Source organism: Triticum dicoccoides, chromosome 7B, assembly GCF_002162155.2.
Source record: "Triticum dicoccoides isolate Atlit2015 ecotype Zavitan chromosome 7B, WEW_v2.0, whole genome shotgun sequence".
NCBI lineage: Eukaryota > Viridiplantae > Streptophyta > Magnoliopsida > Poales > Poaceae > Triticum > Triticum dicoccoides.
The window spans coordinates 597,332,939-597,339,163 of record NC_041393.1 but is presented as its reverse complement, the minus strand read 5'-3'; positions in this window follow the sequence as shown (position 1 = coordinate 597,339,163).

Below are 6,225 nucleotides of genomic sequence, written 5' to 3'. Positions count from 1 at the left end.
CGCCAAATGTTTAGTCCCACCTCGCTAGTTGAGAGGGAGCCGCACCAGTTTATAAGGTGCGGTGCGGCTCCCCTCTCGAGCTCCTCTCTAAAGCAGGCTTTCGGGCCTAACTCTGCCATCTGTGCCTGTGGGCCTACTGGGCCTTCCACGGGCCTGAATCCTGGCCCATAGGGTTTCTAGTCGTATTCAGGCCGTGGGGGCCCAGTAGGTGGCATTTTTTTTTGTTTTTTTGTTTTATTTGTTGCTTTATTTAGTTTATTTTGGTTTTGGTTTATTTTTCTTTTGGTCTTTTGCTTTATTTTTTAATTCTTTTTGCTTTTAGTTTTAGAAAAATTATAAACTTTCTGTTAGTGCCATTAGTTTTCAAATCTGAAAACTCTTTTTTTGTTTTCTTTGTTGCTTTATTTATTTTATTTTATTTCTACTTACAACAAAATACTTATTGTTGCTATTTTTATTTTTTTCCAGTTTTTTGTTCTGTTTTCTGCATTATTTAGTTTTTGTTGTTTTTTGCTTTATTTTTTAATTCTTTTTGCTTTTAGTTTTAGAAAAATTATAAACTTTCTGTTAGTGCCATTAGTTTTCAAATCTGAAAACTCTTTTTTTGTTTCCTTTGTTGCTTTATTTATTTTATTTTGTTTCTACTTACAACAAAATACTTATTGTTGCTATTTTTATTTTTTTTTCAGTTTTTTTGTTCTGTTTTTTGCATTATTTATTTTTTGTTGTTTTTTGCTTTATTTTTTTAATTCTTTTTGCTTTTAGTTTTAGAAAAATTATAAACTTTCTGTTAATGCCATTAGTTTTCAAATTTGGAAACTCTTTTTTTGTTTTCTTTGCTGCTTTATTTATAAACCGGTGTGAGCGCCCTTCGGTTGGCGAGGTTTTAAAATTCATAGTTTTCAAATGAACTCTGAAAAATTTGGCATAGCATGTACATGTACAAAATGGACAATGGTATCATACTCGTCTGTTACAAAGTTGGCATGTTATCATCATAATAGTTGCGGGAGAAAGTCTTCACTTTTTCTTCGCTTGTGTCGTTTGCTTATTGCGCCATAACCATGGATAATCTTCATCGTTTATCAGGATGCTTGGGTCAGCCTTGACTTTGAAGGGGGGAATTTCATGAAACTTTTCATACTCTTCAGACATGTCTGTCTTGCCCTCCACTCCCAGGATGTCCCTTTTTCCTGAAAGAACTATGTGGCGCTTTGGCTCATTGTATGATGTATTCGCTTCCTTATCTTTTCTTTTCCTCGGTCTGGTAGACATGTCCTTCACGCACCGCATACCGGGCATGCGTTCGGATCCTTGTAGGCACCGCGGTAGAGGATGCAGTCATTAGGGCATGCATGTATCTTCTCAACCTCCAATCCTAGAGGGCATACGACCTTCTTTGCTGCGTATGTACTGTCGGGCAATTCGTTATCCTTTGGAAGCTTCTTCTTCATTATTTTTAGTAGCTTCTCAAATCCTTTATCAGGCACAACATTCTTCTGCCTTCCACTGCAGCAATTCGAGTACGGTACCGAGCTTTGTGTTGCCATCTTCGCAATTGGGGTACAACCCCTTTTTGTGATCCTCTAACATGCGATCGAACTTCAGCTTCTCCTTTTGACTTTCGCATTGTGTCCTTGCATCGACAATGACCCGGCGGAGATCATCATCATCGGGCACATCGTCTGGTTCCTCTTGATCTTCAGCAGCTTCGCCCGTTGCAGCACCATCGTGCACATCGTCTGGTGCATCTTGATGTTCAGTAGCATCACCGTATTCAGGGGGCACATAGTTGTCATCGTACTCTTCTTCCTCGCCGTCTTCCATCATAACCCCTATTTCTCCGTGCCTCGTCCAAACATTATAGTGTGGCATGAAACCCTTGTAAAGCAGGTGGGTGTGAAGGATTTTCTGGTAAGAGTAAGACTTCGTATTCCCACATATAGGGCATGGACAACACATAAAACCATTCTGCTTGTTTGCCTCAGCCACTTCGAGAAAATCATGCACGCCCTTAATGTACTCGGAGGTGTGTCTGTCACCGTACATCCATTGCCGGTTCATCTGCGTGCATTATATATAATTAAGTGTGTCAAAAATCATTACAGAACATCATGAATAGATAATTAAGTGAACAAATTAATAGAAGTTCATCATCACATAAAAACCAAAGTAGATACATAGTTCTCATCTAACAACATAAAGCTCTGCAGAGCATCTAAATTAATTAAACCATACATTGAAACTATGTAAAACATTTCAATGCGAAAACAAATGCGATCATAATCGCAACCAAGGTAACAACTGATCCAACGGCATAATGATACCAAGCCTCGGTATGAATGGCATATTTTCTAATCTTTCTCATCTTCAAGCGCATTGCATCCATCTTGATCTTGTGATCATCGACGACATCCGCAACATGCAACTCCAATATCATCTTCTCCTCCTTAAGTTTTTTTATTTTTTCCTTCAAGAAATTGTTTTCTTCTTCAACTAAATTTAACCTCTCGACAATAGGGTCGGTTGGAATTTCCGGTTCAACAACCTCCTAGATAAATAAAATCTATGTCACGTTGGTCGGCATAATTTTCATAAACAATAAATGAACCAATAGTTATGAAAAGATAATATATACCACATCCGAATCATAGACAGGACGAGGGCCGACGGGGGCGGATACCAAAACCATCGGCGCACTATATAAGATGCAATAATAAAAGTAAGAAAATAATACATGTATCTATCTAAACAAAAAAGTAATAATATTTTTCCTTTCAGAAAGAAGATAAGAACAAGAGGCTCACCACGGTGGTGCCGGCGATGAGATCGGCGCGGGTGATCGACGGCGGTGAAGACGGGGACGGGGCGTGACGGACCGCTAAACCTAGATAAATATTAAGGAAAATGGAGCTTGGCAGTCGAGCTTGGAGAGGAGAAACCTTAAGTAGTGTGGCTCGGGCATTCCATCGAACACCTTGTGTGCATAGGAGGTGAGCTAGAGCACCACCAAGCCCTCTCCCCCTCGGCCAGAAAAAACAGAGCAGTGTGCTCTGCTCTTGCGCGAGGGGCTATATATAGGCACCACTATTGGTCCCGGTTGGTGGCATGAACCGGGACTAAAGGTAACCCTTTTGGTCCCGGTTCATGCCACCAACCGGGACCAATAGTGGTGGGCCAGGAGCCAGGACCATTGGTCCCGGTTCGTCCCACCAACCGGGACCAAAAGGTCCGGACGAACCGGGACCAATGGCCCACATGGCCCGGCCGGCCCCTGGGCTCACGAACCGGGGAAAATAGCTCCATTGGTCCCGGTTCTGGATTGAACCGGGACTAATGGGCTAAACTGGCCTGGACAAAAGCCCTGTTTTCTACTAGTGTATGACTTTGCTATGCTTAATGCTTGTCACTAGGGCCCGAGTGCCATGATTTAAGATCTGAACCTATTATGTTTTCATGAATATATGTGAGTTATTGATCCTATCTTGCAAGTTATAGTCACCTACTACATGTTATGATCCGGCAACCTCGGAGTGACAATAGTCGGGACACTTCCCGATGATGACCGTAGTTTGAGGAGTTCATGTATTCACTAAGTGCTAATGGTTTGGTCCGGTTCTCTATTAAAAGGAGGCCTTAATATCCCTTAGTTTCCAATAGGACCCACTACCACGGGAGGGTAGGACAAAAGATGTCATGCAAGTTCTTTTCCATAAGCACGTATGACTATATTTGGAATACATGCCTACATTATATTGATGAATTGGAGCTAGTTCTGTGTCACCATAGGCTATAACTGTTGCATGATGAATGCCATCCAACATAATTATCCATCATTGATCCATTGCCTACGAGCTTTTCACGTATTGATCTTTGCTAAGTACTTTTCCGCTGCTACTGTTACGATTGCTATAAAACTGCTACTATTACTTTTGCCACCGTTACTGTTACTTCCATACTACTTTGCTACTAAATACTTTGCTGCAGATATTAAGTCTTTCAGGTGTGGTTGAATTGACAACTCAGCTGATAATACTTGAGAACATTCTTTGGCTCCCCTTGTGTCGAATCAATAAATTTGGGTTGAATGCTCTACCCTCGAAAACTGTTGCGATCCCCTATACTTGTGGGTTATCAAGACCTTTTTCTGGCGCCGTTGCCGGGGAGCATAGCTCTATTCTCTGAGTCACTTGGGATTTATATCTGTTGATTACTATGAGGAATTTTAAAGATCAAAGAACCAAGATTTTTCCCTCAACTACGAGGGGAGGTAAGGAACTGCCATCTAGCTCCACACTTGATTCACCTTCTGTTTTGAGTAAACTTGTGACACCTACACCTGCTATTGATTCTGATATGTTGCATGTTATTGATGATGCCACTTCTGCTATGCATGATGCTTATGATGATACTACTTGTTTGCTTGATAATACTGTGCCACGAGGTGAATTTCTTGATGAACAACTTGCTAGGGTTAGAGAGAATGAAATTACTGAAATCGATGATATTATTGAAACTGGAGACTACGATTCTCCCCCTAGATATGAATTGACTGTTGTACCTAAGGGTTATATTATGGATGAGGAAACTGCTAGAGACTTTCTTGCTTGCAATGATAGAGATGATCTTAAGAAACTGTTAGCTAAGCTGAAAGAAAAGTCTTGAATGCTAGAACGCAGTATGATCCTACGTTTGCTACTTCACCTATCTGTGTTATTGATAAGGATTATGAATTCTCTGTCGATCCTGAGTTAATTACTTTGGTTGAATCCGATCCTTTCCATGGTTATGAATGAAACTGTTGTGGCGCATCTCACTAAGCTGAATGATATAGCCACCCTATTTGCTCATGAGGAAAAAATTCGCTATTACTATATTCTTAAGTTGTTTCCTTTCTCATTAAAGGGTGATGCTAAGATATGGTTTAGTTCTCTTGCTCCTGGTTGTGTGTGTAGTCCCCAGGATATGATTTACTACTTCTCTGCAAAATATTTCCCTGCTCATAAGAAACAAGCTGCCTTACGGGAAATATTTAACTTTGTGCAAATTGAAGAAGAGAGTCTCCCATAAGCTTGGGGGAGGCTTCTCCAATTACTTAATGTTTTGCTTGATCATCCTCTCAAGAAAAATCAAATACTCGATATCTTTTATAATGGACTAACCGATGCTTCTAGGGACCACCTAGATAGTTGTGCTAGTTGTGTTTTCATGGAACGAACTATTGAGCAAGCTGAATTGCTATTGAATAATATATTGAGTAATGATAATGATTGGACACTTCCTGAACCAACTCCTAAGCCAACTCCGAAGAAAATAGGTATTCTATTTCTCAGTCCTGAAGATATGCAAGAGGCAAATAAATCTATGAAAGAAAAAGGTATTAAAGCTGAAGATGTTAAGAATTTACCGCCTATTGAAGAAATACATGGTCTTGATAACCCAACACAGGTAGTAGAGGTAAATTCTCTCTATAGATTTGATGAAGGTGATATCCCTCATAATAAGTCTGCTAGTCAATGCTTGGATGAGTTTGATAATTTATTGTTAAACAAGAAAACTTCAATGCTTATGTTGGTAGACAATTGAAACGCAATGCTTATATGGTTGAACACTTGAGTGATTATACGTCTAGAGTTAAAAATGAACTTAAGATTATTAGTAAACATGCTTCCATGGTTACAACTCAAGTAGAACAAGTACTTAAGGCACAAGATGTTAGGGTAAGACTCGAGGTGGTAAGATGACCTAGGAACCTTTATATCCTGAGGGCAATCCTAAGAGAGATGAGCAAGATTCTCAGAGAATTAATACTGATGCACCTAGTCCCTCTAATAAAAATAGAAAGAACACTGATAGGACTTTGCATGCTTCTAGTGAACCTAGTGATAATGTGATTGACACACTTGAGAATCTCAATGATATTTCTATTTCTGATGTTGAGACACAATCTGGTGATGAACATGAACCTAGTGATAATGTTAACGATGATGTTCATGTTGATGCTCAACCCAGTAATGATAATGATGTAGAGATTGAACCTGCTGTTGATCTTGATAACCCACAACCAAAGAATCAACGTTATGATAAGAGAGACTTCGTTGCTAGGAAGCACGGTAAAGAAAGAGAACCATGGGTTCAGAAACCCATGTCTTTTCCTCCTAAGCCATCCAAGAAAAAGGATGATGAGGATTTTGAGTGCTTTGCTGAAATGATTAGACCTATGTT